This window comes from Melanerpes formicivorus, unplaced genomic scaffold (genome assembly GCF_026170545.1).
Source record: "Melanerpes formicivorus ecotype bairdi unplaced genomic scaffold, bMelFor1.0.p_v2 SCAF_17, whole genome shotgun sequence".
Taxonomy (NCBI): Eukaryota; Metazoa; Chordata; class Aves; order Piciformes; family Picidae; genus Melanerpes; species Melanerpes formicivorus.
The window spans coordinates 2,724,902-2,742,406 of record NW_027142369.1 but is presented as its reverse complement, the minus strand read 5'-3'; the positions used below and the strand labels follow the sequence as shown (position 1 = coordinate 2,742,406).

The 17,505-nt window shown below is 38.6% G+C and overlaps 1 long non-coding RNA gene across 2 annotated transcripts; it reads left to right on the top strand.

The window, feature by feature from the left end:
* Nucleotides 1-742: 742 nt before the first annotated feature.
* LOC137446499 (uncharacterized) lies at nucleotides 743-13,856 on the top strand. Of its 2 annotated transcripts, XR_010988655.1 has the most exons (6): nucleotides 743-796; nucleotides 4,940-5,034; nucleotides 5,714-5,812; nucleotides 7,642-7,739; nucleotides 10,312-10,360; nucleotides 13,763-13,856. It is a non-coding gene; the product is annotated as an uncharacterized lncRNA (long non-coding RNA). The 2 variants fall into 2 exon arrangements; XR_010988656.1 differs by lacking the exon at nucleotides 7,642-7,739.
* The last annotated feature ends 3,649 nt before the right edge of the window (nucleotides 13,857-17,505 follow it).

Genomic DNA, 17,505 nt, shown 5'->3' with positions numbered 1-17,505 from the left:
CAAGTGCCATGGCCACACTTTCATTGAACACCTCCAGGGAATGAGGACTCCACCGCATCGCTGGATAGTGTTCCCACAATGCCTGACCACTCCTGCCTCAAAGAACTCTCTTCTAATTTTCAACCCAAACCTCCCCAGGCACAACTGTTGGCCATTTCCTCTCATTTTATCAGCTGAATACTAGACAGAAGAGACCAACCCGCACCTTACTCCAACCTCCCTTCAGGGAGATGTGGGGAGCAATGTCATCTCCCCCCAGCCTCACTCTCTCCAGGCTGAACAATCCCAATTCCCTCAGCTGCTCCTCACCAGCCCTGCCCTATAGACCCTTCACCAGATTTGCCACCCTTCTCTGGATACACTCAAGCAACACGATATCCTTCTTGGACATTGAGGGGCTCAAAGCTGAACCAAATATTCAACGTGCAGCCTTGAATTGTGCTTTATTGTACAAAGAGTTGATGGGTTTGTTTTTTATGCATGAAGGCAAAGCAAACCATGAACTGTAGCTGTGTATTATGAAAGATTTATGGAAAATAAAGTTATTGTAAAATCCATTCCTTTCAGCACCACTTCCCCTTTCCCACTACATCTGCCCTTTTTCCACCCCACCTGGCCCATTTTCCCCCTTTCATCCCTCAGTTCTCAGAGCACCTGAGCTCTGTTGGCAGTCTCCTCCCACCCCAGGTGTGGCAACTTTATCCTCTCTGCCCACTCCCTTTATTAATGCTCCCCAGGGAGGGCAGGAGCCCCAAGCTGAGCCCATCTGGGCTGAGGGATCCTCCTCTCATCACTGGTGAGTCCTCATGGTGCACACTGGGTGATGGTGGTGGTGACAACAACAAAGGCCGGGGGGCCTGGTGGCCCCCCGGTTAGGTAGGGAAGTTGCTGATGACCTTTTCAATATTGTCCATGGGCACTGGCTGGGTCTCCTTCCTGGGTTTGAGCTCCTGTGTGTGGTATCTTGGCTGGTTGAGGGTTTTAGCCCTGGTTCTGGGATGGGTTCAAATATGGTGGTGCTCTCTTTCTACTTTTACGGAAATGAAATGAGGCTAAGATGTTGCAGCCCCTCTAGCTGTGTTTTTGAGTAAGGGAAGGCTGCATTTCATTGTAGTTTAAAACATCACTGAAGTTTGTTACTCCCACAAACCCCTTTCCCCCTATATTCTGGGGATGTATTTGTCGACTTACTGAGTGTATGAAGTGGTGTCAAGGGAATAGCCTGTAGCTTACAGGTAGAATCAGGTTGAGCTGAGCTTAGAATACCAAGAGTTCAATTCTAAAGTATGTTGAAGGATGGTGGATGCATATTGATGAAGATGACCTCTCTGAAAAATATATTAATTTCTCTAACTCACAGTAATTACTATAATAGTTATTATGGTCAGACAACTCCAGGAGAAAGGCGAGAGAGAGCTTACTCCAGATATAAAGAAACCTCTCTGTGGCTCTCAAAGACTCTGATCAAAATTTCTTTATTTTCTATCAGCAGCTGTTCTACGTTCCCCCTTTCCAACTGCAAATATCAGGTTTTCCTTTTTCCCCCTTATTTTTAGTGTTCATCTCACTTGTCCTGGAGTTGGTCTTAAAACCTGGTTTTCTGCAGAACTCCACAGGCATTTCTGCATTTGCTAGGAAGCTGCATAAAGGTTTAGAAGACAGTGGAAACCCCTGCATGATTTTCCAAAGTCAGCCTGGACTATATAGTTTTTCAGTGCTTCCATAAGTAGATGGATTGATGTTGCTGACATCTCATCAACATTCCCTTAAAATGAGGGTGGCAAAAACTGTATTACTGTGAAATTAAATAAATATGAATTAAACCTGAATTCTACTTCATAGTAATTACTGCTCTTAGCTCTAATGGGAATAGTTTTTCTTTGAATCTCATTTTACCAGGGAGAGTGAAAAGAAGCTAAATCTCCTCTATGATTGCTTTACTCTGTCAAGTCCATTCAGCATTTAATTGATTAATTTTAATTACTGGCTTTGGAAATCACTTATGGAATTCTGGCCATGAGCCGGGTTCCTTTCTTCCTCAGGCAGCAGTTTGCCAATATGACACTGGTTCCTTCTCCCTGTATTATAATGTAGAGAAAGAGAATCTCTCTATTCCACTTTAACAGTTACACTTCTATGACTGGAATTTGCAAGTTACCTAGAACCTTTCATTTCCATTTTTTCTTTGCTATGTATAGCAAATGTTACAATACTTAAGTCCAAACCTCAGGAGTAGAAGATAGAACAAATCTAAATGCTTCATGTAATGAAGGAATTTTGTGTGGGCAGCAACACAACTAACAATTGAACCAAAAGCCTTTAACAGAGCTACTAATCCTTTTCTAAAATTTATTTTACCACAGTGTTTAATGTGTATGGCAACGGCTGCCCAAATTAGCAATAAAAGAAATTAATTAGTTTTAGGGGATGGAATGAGTTTTGACAGCCTCCAGAGAGGGAGACTCCACAACCTCTCTGGAGAGCCTCTTCCAGTGTTCCATGACCCTTACAGTAAAGAAGTTATTCCTCATGTTGAGGTGGCACTTCCTGTGATGTAGTTTATATCTATTGTCCTTCGATGTTCTAATCATTGAATCATAGAATTGTCAGGGTTGGAAAGGACCTCAAGGATCATCCAGTTCCAACCCCCCTGCCCTGGGCGGGGACACCTCACACTAGATCATGTTGCTCAAAATCACATCCAGCCTGGCCTTAAAAACCTCCATTGGTGTGGTCTCCATCACCTCCCTGGCAACCTGTTCCAGTGTCTCTCCACTCTCATGGTGAAGAATTTCTTCCTAACATCCAGTCTGAATCTACCATAGCTTTAGGTATTTCAATCCTTGTGGGTTTTTTTGGCATGTTCTCTTTGGACAGGAGGGGAGAGAAAGAAGTAGCTGGGGTGGGGGTGGAAAAAAAAGCTACAGGGAAATCTGCTTCAAGACTTCGGCCCCAACCATATTCTTATGGACTCTGTGGAGGTGCAGAATATTGGCAGAGGATTGAGCAGGGATGGACTATAACCACAATGGTGTTCTGGGAGTTCCCATGGCCTGGAAATCTCAAGTAGAAGATTCTCAGTCATGTGAAAAGCATAGTGATGAAGTGTGGCCAAATATTATACTTCACCTCATTCACCTCTTCCTCTAATTGTGGAAGGTTTTTTTTGGGCAGGGAAGACTAATATCAACAGCCTTAGATTCTGGCTGACTAGCCAGAAGATGTGGATCTGGTTGATATGATCTCCAAAAGAAGCCAAATAACAATTTAACCACATTTTTATATTAACAGCAGGAATAAAAATATTGTATCATACTCTTACATTTCAGATACATCCCACACATTTACAGTCTCTGACAAAGACTATTGCTATAAATACACAGTTGGAGAAGCTTTGTGCAAAACCTGTCAAATAATAAATTCTCTTTTGTGTTGTGAAAAATGAAAGCAGTTATTGTAATTTCAAATGGAACAATGTTCACAGTATGTGGAAAAAGGGACTGGCTACTTGGGAAGAATATAGGAATATTGCCAGAGTACATAGGGATGCTAGCAGGAAATCTGAGGCACTCTTGGAGTTAAATCTGGAAAAGGATGTTAAAAAAATCAAGAAGGAATTTTTGAAGTACACCATCAGGGAAAATGTGAATCTGAAGTTGAATGATATGGGTGACCGGATGATATAGGTTACAGAGAAGTGAGAGTTGCGGAATGTCACCTTTGCTTCAGTCTTAGTCACTGTCTCCCATAACATCCTTATAGGTAAGTTTAGGAATAAACTGATTTAACAGCTGCAGTAATTTCTATCTGAAGACTCTACATTTATGGACTCTGTGGAGGTGCAGAATATTGGCAGAGCATTGAGCAGGGTTGGACTATAACCACAAGCTAGGGGCAGGTGTTGATCTGCTGGAGAGTAGAGGGGCTTTGCAGAGGGACCTCAACAGGCTGGACAGATGGGCAGAGTCCAATGGCATGAGATTTAACACATCGAAGTGATGGGTTCTACATATTGGCCACAATAACCTCATGCAGTGCTACAGGCTGGGATCAGAGGGGCTGGAGAGAAGCCAGGTAGAGAGGGACCTGGGGGTGCTGGTCGATGGTAGGGTGAAAATGAGCCTGCAGTGTGCCCAGGCAGCCAAGAGTGCCAATGGCATCCTGGCCTGCATCAGGAACAGTGTGGCCAGCTGGAACAGGGAGGTCATTCTCCCCTCTGTACGCTGCACTGGTTAGGCCACACCTTGAGTACTGTGTCCATTTCTGGGCCCCTCAGTGTAGGAAGGATGTTGACTTGCTGGAACATGTCCAGAGAAGGGCAACAAAGTTGGTGAGGGGTTTGGAGCACAAAGCCTATGAGGAGAGGCTGAGGGAGCTGGGGTTGCTTAGCCTGGAGAAGAGGAGACTCAGGGGTGACCTTATTGCTGTCTACAACTACCTGAAGGGAGGTTGTAGCCAGGTGGATGTTGGTCTCTTCTCCCAGGCAACCAGTACCAGAACAAGAGGACACAGTCCCAGGCTGCACCAGGGGAGGTTTAGGCTGGAGGTTAGGAAGAGGTTCTACACAGAGAGTGATTGCCTGTTGGAATGGACTGCCCGGGGAGGTGGTGGAGTCACCATCATTGGTGGTGCTCAGGAGGAGACTTTATAGGGTGCTTGGTTGCACGGTTTAGTTGATTAGGTGGGTTGGGTGATAGATTGGATGCGATGATCTTGAAGGTCTCTTCCAACCTAATTTATTCTATTCTACTAGCTGACTGTTCAGAAATCTTGACATAGTTATGTCAGACCACAAGTTTTTTTACTGTCTTTAAAAGGATGAGTAACCTCTAGAGTCCTCTCAGAAGCTTATTTACTCAATACTTAACAATGGTAGTTGGGGTTGCTGTATTTCTGACTGTATTTGTGTATTTTCATCTCTCTAATTACTGTCCATAAGAAACAAACTGGTCTTGCAACTGCACCAGAGTACCAGACCTGAAGATTAACAAGAAAGAAATGGCTGAACATTTCCAAAGAACATGTTCTTGGGAGGTAGGACTACACAGACAAAATGCCAAATGTGTTATTCCATGTAGGTCAAAACCGTTATTCTGAGTCATTTCATTTTGTCACCACATCTCTCAAACCATACGCTTTCCACTCATGTCATGAATTTATGTGGGCTCCACAGTAATGCCAAGTCAGCTCCTCACTGCTGGTCCAGTAATACATCACAGCTATGATAGATGTGCACCTTCACTGCTTCAAGGGCAGTTTGGTCCTCCTCTGCATATTGTCCTCATTTCTGAAGATCAGAACTCAAAACTAGAAGCTTCTGTCTTCTTTAATTCTTGTGTTGTTGGTTGTGGTGTGTTGTGTGTGTTTTTTTTCCAAAGTTCCTATTTTCTTTCTCCAGAAAAATCTTATTCCTGCAGTTTTATTATGCTTTATCCTTATTATTAGTTCACCAATCAGACACAAATCACAGTTCAGAAAGCAGCAGAAATACAACCTGGAACTCTTTCTGCACACCTTCAGAGGACCACTCATTCATTTGGATTTATATAGATGGGGAGAACACTGACCGGGTGATCATGATAAAAGAAATGCTCTTACGGTTGTACCTCAGAGCTCTCTTCTGAGTTGACACAAATTGTTCAACTAGTTATAATCAACTCAAAAGAATTGGTGAAAATTAGCACTTACCTGAAAAGTCTTGTTTGTTTGGAAGGCTTTGCCATAGGCTTAGCACTTCAAAGGACCCCAAGATGATGCATAACAGAAAAGTGAAAGTCCTTGATTGCAGGGAGCAAGTTACAGACCCATCAATGTGAGTACATATCAGCTTTTCAAGATTAATACAAAGAACTAATTATTAATAAATTCATTGTGTAACCCTCTTCTTTCTGTTGGAAAAACTGCTTGTAAACAGGTCATTGTCTGAAATTGAGCTTTTATATAGAGGTAAATCATCAGATCATTTCTGTCAGTAACTATTGGTGCATAGATTCTTCACCACAAGCATCTCATTTGTGTGTTCTGAACCACGGTTTTCATGAGTTTAAAGATGGAATTATGTGAGTGTAAATTTTAGGTTTCAGGGTCAGAAAATTCCATTTTTCAAATGCAACATGACGTTTGTCATTCTTTAAAACTCTCTAGGAACAGCTTAATATTTTTGCTGTTAGTAAATTTATCCTCTGAAATGGTTGTTTAGTATACAAAAATAAAATATAATGTCACACTAAAATTGTGAGATTACATCTGAAAAAGTGTTCAACAGTACAAAGAAACTCAGAGTTGTGGGATACTGTTAAGGTCTAGCTGAGATGTATCCAGGGCATTTGGTTTTGATAAAGCCAGATACATCAAGCCATACTTTGCTGGTGATAGTAGCAATTACATCACAGATCTCCTTTCAAACTCCAGGCTTCTTTAATATAGTAAACAATAGTTTATATTCTAGGGTCAAATACACAGTGTATTACTGTTACCTTAGATACACAGCTGAAATAGCAACTCAGGCATGAATTTTATTAAGTCTTGTATATTTTCTGTTCCTTTCTGAAGCTGTAGATTTACATTCATCTTTCTGTTCCAGCCCATTTAAAATATGAAATATCATTAAAAAGCAAATACCAGAAAACCCACTTTATTCCTAAAAAAATATGCAATTAATGTGTGAACCAACATACTCTGGTCTGGCAAGGATAGAAATATTCCAGTAATCACACAGCAGCTAGGAGTTAAATGTTAATTAGTCTTCTCTTATTTCTTTTGTCCCTAAGTGGGTTTGTTTTCAAAAATACTTGTATTTCACATGCTACAAAAGTGAGGAAAAATGTTTTCCTGATTTGTATCTTTTGCTATCAGTTTAATTACAACAGCAGTTTTATTTCCACATCATTATACCACCATAAAGTGGGACTCAGTGGAGATTGTGGTTGCTCGTGGGAAGTGATGTGTTGATCTAAAATGCATTTTGGTTTTCCAGTTTAAACTAACTGATTTATTAATAAAACCTGAATGTAAACTGTAAAAAATGGGTAATCAATTAATGAAGTGTGCATTTTATTTTCAGATAGATTAGTTTAACTCTATCTTCTTCAGGGGGGACAACATCTTTTGATATATTAGGGTGGTGTTCTAGGCATTAAATAAATAAATGCTAATTGGCTTATTGTACTGCTTTGGTTAAAGGAATTGCCCTCTTTGATCTGCAGCATAATGAGATTTATTTTGAACATCAAAGTAATCTATAAAAACTGAACAAGGAGATGAGCAGCTACATATTTTTCATGTCCTCTGAGGAGCTGGATAGGAATCAGCAATGCAAATGCCTTAGAATGAAGGGGCAGTCTGAAAGAAAATGGCTGAATTTTGTGTTCTGTTTCAGTGTGCTGAAAGACCTTGAACAGTATCTTTTCTCTTACACTGCTCTTAATCTGATGGAAATCTGTTGACTGACCTGGACTTGCCCTGAATTCTTAGTGAACGTTGGGTCAGATTCTAGTTCCTGATGCTAGTGTTTTTCTGGCTGTATCATAGACAAATTCCACAGCTACATCAGGACCTATGTGATTTAACTTCACTCACCTCTACAAAAAGAATCCATTATTGGGATATCAATGTCTCTAACTATCCTGTCATCTCATGCAGCCCTCTACGCAGTATTATCATTGACTCTTTACAACAGCTCTCTACACAGAAGTGTTTGTGTGAAGCATTTCAGTCCAAGCATGGGGACAAGTTCACAGGTAAAATGACAGCCTGAACAGTAATTCAGCAAAACTTCCATTTGATACTAAGGTTAAACAGGGCAAATTCATGGCATTTATTCCATCTGCCTGCAAAAGACACTCTAGAAGAGGAATAACTGAACAATATAGCAATCTCTTATTCCAACATCAGAGTGATTTTCTTAGAGCACAGAGAAAACAGTTTAAGTATTAAAATTTAGATATATTTAAAATTTATACGGTTATGACAGTCTTCAGTTTCAAAGAGAATAGCCTAATACAGCACTATTTCAGCTAACAATTTCTAAAGAATGTTCCTTCTTTTAGATTCAGATGTTCAAATTAACACTCTTTAAACTAAGTCATGTGCCTTAATTGAATCTTTTTTGCATAGTAAATGGAGATAAGTGTTTTGTAGCACAGCAGAGCTGAACAAATTTCCAGATAAGCTTATCACAAGGGCATGATGTTCACATAGAAATATCCTGTGTTTTCTTCATCATTAAGTATTACTTTTCAATGAATCCATGTGATTTCTAAAAAGCATCAAGTACCCAATCCCCACAGATAGATAATGCTGAATGTGCAGCACTTGTGCAAATCAGGCTATTCATATGGATTCCTAAAATAAAGTGCTACATGGTAGAAATGCTTTGGGTTTGATTTTTGGGAGGGGGAAGTAATTTTGTACTTCCATATTTCTAAAACACTGCAGCAAAATGTCTCAGAGGTAGAACTAGATTAAAAGCTTGTCAGAAAGGTCACTCACAATATAAAGTTAATAAAAGTGTGTCAATTTTGAATACTTTTGGGGGAAGACACATGGCATGTTGGAAATATATCATAGCAAAATTTATGTTGAAATTTCCGTATTGATGTTTTTTAGGAAAATAATTTTCTAAAACCCATACCCAATATGACTCTTTTTCAATTTACTTTATAGTTTTTTTTAACATCAAAATCCATTACTTCTCTTCCACTGAAAGAAAGCTTTTGGATTAACTAATTTTAAAACATCTTTTGCTTCAAAGGAAGTGTTCCTTTCCATTGAAGAAAAACAAAATATGCTCTGTAGATTTCCTCAGAATCTGTTTCCCTCCCAGCTCTGCCATGAACCATATAAATATTAAATTACAAATGAAATAATGTATATATGCAAACCCAGTGTAGAAGGACTACAAAACTTGTGCTTTTGACAGCATTTCGCAAAATCAAATATAAGGATTTGTTGCTAAGAGGACACAATCTCAGTATGCTTGTTTATCTTCTGATATCTGATTTGTCTTAACTATTATCATAGACACCTATTCAAAAATGTATTTACTAAGTTGAAAATATCTTCTATGTTTAAACATCTTAAATCATTTATGTAGTAAAAGTGTCATTTGGAACTGAGCAGAATGCATTGGAGGAAGCTTGCTAGATTAGCTTATCTTGAACATATGTATATATCATTCATTTCAGTTGTGGAGCACCTTTTTAAAATTTAATGCTACTGTCAGTGGGTTTGGGTTTTTTGTGTGTATTTTTATTTTTGAAGGTGAGGGTTGAGGGGAAAACACTATTGTACTCGCTCTAGTTGAACTACTCATAAAGACCTATGCAAATAATCAAGAATTTAACACCAGCTACAAAACTCAATCCAAGACTCAACTAGAATTATCGATCAGTATGTCAAAATTTACACACAAAACTAATTTTAATTCTTAAGATAACTTAAAGTAACATGCTTGCATTATTCAGTTTAATGATGACTAGATGTTACTCTAAAAACCATCAGTACACTCCAGCCAAAAGGTCTTACATCTAGAATTAGCACTAGAATACCTGTATTAAGCTGCTATAGTTCATCTCTGTCTCTAGCAGCCTACCACACATTTAACCCACTTTAGGACCCAGGAGTACAATGCTTAATGTTATGTAGAAACCATTATTGTATGACTTCATAAAATCCCACCTTCTCTGAAGGTCCATAATGATCCTATTTTAATCATCATGACTATTATCTAGTTAAAGTTAATCATTTAATAAAGCTGCTGTATTTCAGACTTATCTCTTGCTCTAAATTCAAGAGACAGGTATCACTGAAAAAGTTGGCTGGAGGTAAACAAAGAATTGTTGACAGTTAAAACTGAATATTAGGGTTCTGTTCTGACTCATGCAGTTGATTCATACAGTGTTAGAAAAAGTATTCATTTAAAATTTTACTACTTTGAAATGTTCCCATTACAGTGGTCATTAAAGATAATAGACAATATGCCATTAAGGAATTAAGATGATTTGTGACAATTTTATCTTAAGGAAGACACAAAGCCAGAAAAAATTCTGAACTCACTGAAACTGTCAAGAAATTTCATGGAGTCATGATGCGTGATAGTGAATAGCCATAATTTTTAAAGTCCAAAGATTCACATACAGATTTTTGATAGCTGCAAAATGAAGAGTTGTCTGTGTATATGATTTATTTAAGTAGACTTTGGTAATCCTTCTGAAGAATTTTCTAGCTACAGTAGTTCTTGTTTTGTTTAAAGTACATACACTATAAATAACTTCTGTCCTTCTAAATGACAGTCTGTTTTCATGGTCGCAGGTGTTAGAAATTAGTAAAAACATTAGAGTGACAAGGTGATACATCTTCAGTAAGTATAATTCCCTTTTTCTTTTTGTAGAGGGATGAGGTTATCTTTGCAACATAAGCTTTATATGTTCATATGAAAATTTATAGTTTGCTAAATTATTCTGTCTCTTAGCTTTGAGTTTTGTCTCAGAACAGGGATCTACATTAAAACTCTAACATCAAAATATTCACTAAAATTTCATGGAAACAATTTATTCTTTAAAGGAAAATTTAATGAACCAATGTTAAAATCAGCTGCTGTTCATTGTTTGCTGGTGGAAGACTGGGTAATAACAGACTTCAGGGGGTGGAAGTGAGCAAATATCAGATTTTTGCAGCAGAAACATTGTATAGAAGACTGATTATATTTTTAATAGGAACAGTATTTAAAATGCATTATAGATGAAGTGGTTGTGAGTAACAGATTATGCTCACTTTAAACTTAGAGCAATATATTCTTGATACAGCAGGGGAATTTATTTTGATGAAGGTTACATGCAGAGAAACACTTTGTATTGAATTCAGATGGTACACAATCAGGCTATTGGTTTGCATTATAAAATATTTTTATATCACCTTCTCAGTCATGGGATGGGGAGCTGCTAACAATGGACTTATAAGTATTAACTTAGACTCAGAAAGAAAAAGTAAAAATACATTCTAATGAAATAATGAAAATATTTTACCTATAGAATCATACCCACTTTTACAATTTTCAGTTTGTCAGGTATTTTATTCATTCATTTACATATTTGTCTATTCTCCCCTAACATTTCTTCCTGCAATCACCTGGGAAAATTAGGAAAGGGATTTCACAGTTCTCCTGAGTCTAGTTGGGATAGAGCTTTTATTCACAGAGGCCTGTATGGTGTTGTTTCAAATGTCAGACTAAAATACTGTTGACCACACACCAGAATTTTGACTATTGCTAAGCAGTATTTGCACAGAGACAAGGTTTTCTCTTTTTCTTATTCCCCTCCATCTATTGAATAGATGAGGGGAGAGCAAGGAGATTGGAGAGTACATAATCTGTACAATTGACCCAAACTGGTCAAAGGGATTTTCCTTCCCATATAAGCTTATGCACAGCAATAAAAATTGAGTGAAAGGAGCTTCAGAGAAGGTAGACATTGCTTGAGAAACTGGCTGGGCACCAATCTGCCTGTATGAGGTGGTGAGTGATAGCCTTTGCAGCACTTGGATTTTCTGTTTTCTTTTTTTTTCCTCTTTCCTTCATTTATTAATCTGCCTTGATCTCATCCCTTGAATTTTAATTTATGCTATTACTATTCTCTCCCCCATTCTGTTGATACGTGACTGTGGAGGGTAAGTGAGCAGCTGTTTGGTGTTTAGTTGCTACCTGAGGTCAATCCAACACAACAACCAACAACCTTTATAATCTTTTAAGACAGTTTTATCAGCTTGTTTAAGCTCCATGCAGGAAACAAAATAAAGATTAAATGCTCATTGACAGTCTGAGTCATTAACCATTGAAGAAAGTGAGGAAAACCACATTATTTACTCATGTGATTAACTATGCCCTTGCTATTCACTGGTAGTTTTAAGCATTACAAAAAATGTTCCAAATCAAGTAAAATACTTGCAAGGGACTTAGAATCATCTAAAATAGGAAGCTTCTTGTATTTATTTTTGCCTCATAATTAACACTAATTACAAGAAGTCACATCAAGCCTCTCAAGAGATGAGTATTGTGTCCTATTAGAAAAGTATCTCCACTCAATATGTCAAAAAGGACATTCCAGATGTTTTCTAGCTGCCAAGATAAAGATGGCCTCATAAGTGTGGTCAAATGTCTGGGAGTTACATTTATCAGAGTTTGTTTAATAGAAGCATAAGCATAATTGAGACATTTAAGCTGCCCCAGTGCAAGAAATGCTCTCTGTACATCTGTGCTTCCTGGAACCTTAAACACCAGAGACTTCACTTTAATTTGCCTAATACCATGTTCCTGTCAGTAATGATGCCTACGAATTACCCTGTTAATCTTTCCAATGTCAATTTCACAGAGAGCGGTCATCACAGCTCTATTAAATTTCTACAGGTAAATTCACTTTGCCGGAAGATCCTACATCAAATTGACATTACTTGATCAGGAACTGCACACAGCTCAAACTCTTTTGGAGTTACAGTCATGTTCTTCAGTTTACACTGGCACATGTGAGGGAACCACTTCATATTGGACCCTGAGTGACAGCTCTCTGCTGTTCCTTAAGCAGTGTCACACCGAAGCAAGCCGTGCTATCAGACAGCAGTTGTCAGACCTGCCTGGATTCAGCAGCCAACGTAATCAGCTCTAATTCTGAAAACTAAACCTAGGGAATACAAGTCTGACATAGTTATACTAAAGATGTAGGATTACCTTCCATATACACAAAGGTTACATTTGCTTTCAGCAATGGTCATGCAACCCCAAGAAAAAACTAATAATTTCCCTGTTGCCAGTAGCTAACTTGATTGTTGGTGTTTAAAAAAAAAAAAAAAAATCAGCTACAGGGGAAAAATAATAAAAAAATTATGGTTTCATAGAAGTAATTGTCAAACTCTTTCTTCTGATGGGCATCACACAGACAGTACAAACCTTTCTATCCATGAAGTGGGAGTGGTGATCAGAAAAGCTCAAAAATGGATAAAAGAATGTTTTTCCAAGGTTGTGGATGCTCCATGCAATTTTCTTTTTTTGAGAAAAAGGCAAACTATTTTTTCCTAATAAATATTTCTGAGCGATTAAAATATTTTCTTTTATTTTACCTTCAGTTATTCCTTCAATCTTATCTTCCTTATTTTGCTTGGAATGGTTCAATGCAAGAACCAGGATTTCACTCTGTTTCAGAACTGCCCTTTTCATTGCATATTGTTTTCTATCCTTACATATGCACTGAAACTCCAAGCATGAAGATCACAGACAGGAGTAGTCTTTAACTGTGATACTTAATGTAATGTGATACACATGTAATTTAATAATGGCATAATGTTGTTTTAAAAGTATGTTGGCATCTAATACACTTTGAAAGGTTCTCTGATATTTAAATTGTTCAATTTGAGGTAATCTATCACTTCTTTATCGCAAAATTAACTCAGTTAATTTTGTTTTACTGGGCATAGGGCTTATTGGAGGGAAAGGAATTGGTTTTGTTGATAATTTTAGAATGCTATTATTCATAACATTTTTAAAATGAGATTTTATGAGGGGATAAAACCAAAAGGAGACTTTTATTTAAAATAAAGTTTATAGTTAAATTAGAAAATAAGGCAGGCTTCAAAAACAATGTATAGGCTCAAGGCAATAGCAGTTAGATGATGACTGTTGGTCTTCCAACCCAATGTAATCTATGAATGTGTGCCCATTTATGTTCTGTCTTCTATTTCAATGATGTCACATAACAAAGCTCTCTTTGTTATGCAGGGAAGATCATGACAAATAGAAAATGGAAATGTATGGGAGAAGTAAACTGGCTGACATGAACCTGGCAATGAACAATCATCAACTATATACTACCAGCACGAATACTCAGTCTGACAATATCTGTTTGCTGTCAGTCACTAAATAAACTGAAATGTTATTGCACTTGTATTTGTGCAGAGACATTTTTATTAATGGTACTAGTCAGTCCTCTGCTTTGGATCTGAAAGATAGACTGGTGCAGGGACACATGAAAACTCCATCTAACATAAAACAGTTGACAGCAACCTCGGCCCCAGCCACGGTGAGAGAGAGGATGGATGGGTAACTCATAAGATCATAGATTACACTTTTCCATTAAACTGATGGCAGCCTGAATACAGACAGTCCTAGGTATTACTTAGCTTTGTCTGCTCCAAACTATACTGTTTTTTTGTAAGATTTGGTTTCTACTAGTAGAGTTGATTCAGAATAGCTCCCAGTTTCCCTGCTGGAAGAACTGGCATCTGTCAATAGTTCAGCTTTAACTCCATTTAACTTGTACTGATGGAGTACAGAGAGTTATTATATGGATCCTAAGCAAGGTGCCCGGACAGACTTTTCAAAACAAAAATACTGTTTGGGTACACACCTGCATCGCTCTGTGTGGTCATCAAAATAAGTGCAAAACTCATTCAGAAATTATTCAGCAATTTCACAATGAAAGTATGTGAACATTGAGTTTATTATTGACATGTCTCGTTGTTATGAGGGAGGAAACTGCTGAAGTAATTCACCTCTCAGAAGACTTACAATCAGGTTTGCCAATTAGGATCTTTTGTGTTTTGGAGGACATGCAATTTAACTGTATGTCAGGTGACGAGCAACAAGACCTATGTGAAGTGATGAGCTGAAATTCTTTGCCAAAACTCATGTTTATTTTAATGGAGTCACAGTCTTCACTATCTTAGCCTGGGATGTTATCAGCTCATTTACTACTTAGAACCTACCCCTAGCCACAGTTCTTATTTTTATCAGTAATCTGTAATGATTTTATAATTATTTTTTTTAATAAAGAGAAACTGTTTATTCAATAAAAATATGAAGTGGCTGATAAAGACAATACATGGATCAATTCTGAATCTGTGGGAAATTGTGCAGACAACACCATCTGTTTTAATGCTGAAAATGTAAGATTGGAATGTAAGAATGAAGGATATGAGCTAAAGACAGAAGGTCCTATTCTTGTAAGTAAGAAGTCTGGAAAATGATGAAATGAGATAAAGGATTTTTATGCCCAAAAATTATTCAAGGCCAAGAAGTAATTTGTAGGTGAGATGTTGCATAATGCACACGCAAAATCTGCTGAAGTTCCTCCCTCCTTTCAGTCCTGCACCACAGCTAGTGATTTTGACTAGTTATAGGCAATTTCCTTCCAGGGAAAAAAAAACCAAGAAAGTTAAAAAAAAAAAAAAATTATAGGTGCTACACACACAATTATTAAAAAAAAAAATAAAAAACAACACCTTAGCATGAAAGAAAATGCTGGATATTTCATTACTGAAAACAAAGGTTAATAGTTAGCAAATGAACGCTGGAAATAATGGGGGTTTTCAACCCAATAAACAGATGTAAAAAAGCCCAAAATATGGAAGTCCCAACTGGAAAAATGCAGACAAGACATTAGATTCATATAGAGGAAGAAGAAAAGTGAGTCATCAATACAATTTCAAGCAAAGTTACATCAGAAGTCACCCACTCAGATCCCTTTCACTGAGAGCTGGTACTGGGAAATTCAGCAAAAGAAAAGGTATTTCTGAAAAATACCTTAAATATGTGTTTCTGCCAGATTGATATGGCTTATCTGTACTGTTATTTCGACACTGTCCCGCACCACATCCTGGTCTCCAAACTGGTGACACATGGGTTTGATGGGTGGACCACTAGATGGATAAGGAACTGGCTTGATGGCCGCACCCAAAGAGTGGCTGTCAATGGCTCCATGTCCCAGTGGAGGCCAGTGACAAGCGGAGTCCCTCAGGGATCAGTCCTGGGACCAGCCTTGTTCAACATCTTTGTGGGGGACATGGACAGTGGCATTGAGTGCACCCTCAGCAAGTTTGCTGATGACACCAAGCTGTGTGGTGCAGCAGACACGCTGGAAGGAAGGGAGGCCATCCAGAGGGACCTTGACAGGCTGGAGAGGTGGGCACAAGCCAACCTCATGAAGTTCAAGAAGAGCAAGTGCAGGGTCCTGCATCTGGGTCGAGGCAATCCCAGGCACAAATCCAGGCTGGGCAGTGACTGGCTGGAAAGTAGCCCTGAGGAGAGAGACTTGGGGGTGCTGGTGGACAAAAAGCTCAACATGAGCTCTCAATGTGCACTTGCAGCCCGCAAAGCCAATCAGATCCTGGGCTGCATCAGGAGAAGTGTGGCTAGCAGGTCAAGGGAGGTGATTCTCCCCCTCTACTCAGCTCTGGTGAGACCCCACCTGGAGTACTGTGTCCAGTTCTGGAGCCCCTATTACAAGAGGGATGTGGAGGTGCTGGAACGTGTCCAGAGAAGGGCCACAAGGATGATCAGAGGGCTGGAGCACCTCTCCTATGAGGACAGACTGAAGGAGTTGGGGCTGTTCAGTCTGCAGAAGAGAAGGCTCCCAGGTGACCTAATTGTCGCCTTCCAGTATCTGAGGGGGGCCTACAGGAAGGCTGGGGAAGGACTTCTCAGGATCTCAGGTAGTGATAGGACTAGGGGGAATGGAATGAAGCTGGAGGTGGGGAGATTCAGGTTAGATGTGAGGAGGAGATTCTTCACTATGAGACTGGTGAAACCCTGGAATGTGTTGTCCAGGGAGGTGGTTGAGGCCCTGTCCCTGGGGGTGTTTAAGAGCAGGCTGGATGAGGCTCTGGCCAGCCTGATGTAGTGTGGGGTGTCCCTGCCCATGGCAGGGGGGTTGGAACTAGATGATCCTTGTGGTCCCTTCCAACCCTGAATGAAACTATGAAACTATGAAACTATGAAATTTTCAGCAACAGCATGAAGACGGAGGTGATTAGAGAAAAGTGACACTTAATATCATAAAGGTTATATTTTGAGACACAGAAGTAATTTCAATTATTAGATTTTTTCCAAGTTAAATAAGCAAAGACTTAAAGGATGTGAACTTAGGATTTAGGAATGAAAGTAAGTGAGCCCTGCCTTCTTTTAGTGGTGTCTCTTTGCTCCTCTTTGAAATGGTTATAATTTTAATTTCAAAAGTTGTCGCAATGGTAACTCCCAGGACGACTGAAAGTGTATGTTATGTAAATAACTCAAGTATAAATATCTTTCCCCATTTCTATGTCCAGTTCCCTAAAAGCTAATATTTTGTTTTCAGTGTACTGAAAAGTTTCCTGGAAAACAAACTGAAGCACACGCACACACCCATGCCTTTCCTATTCTCCTTGCAGTCTTGAACAGATGTGGTTTCTAAAAGATTGTTATTGCAGTTGAAAGGATTATAAATTTAATAAATTTTGATTATGGACTTGTATTTCTTCTTTATTGATCTTTTGGAGGCGACTAATTTAATAACCAAGATGATGATGTATCTGCATTTGTTGGGAAAATTTGTTCAGAGCTATGAAAATAACCTTGTAAAATGGCTTGACTGGTCCTTTGCCAACATGTTTCCCACCAGGATAGAAGAAGTAGCATAAGAAAGACTTCAGAATTTTTCTACAATGACAAAATCTCAGACACATTTTTGCCCTTTAAAGGATTGTCAA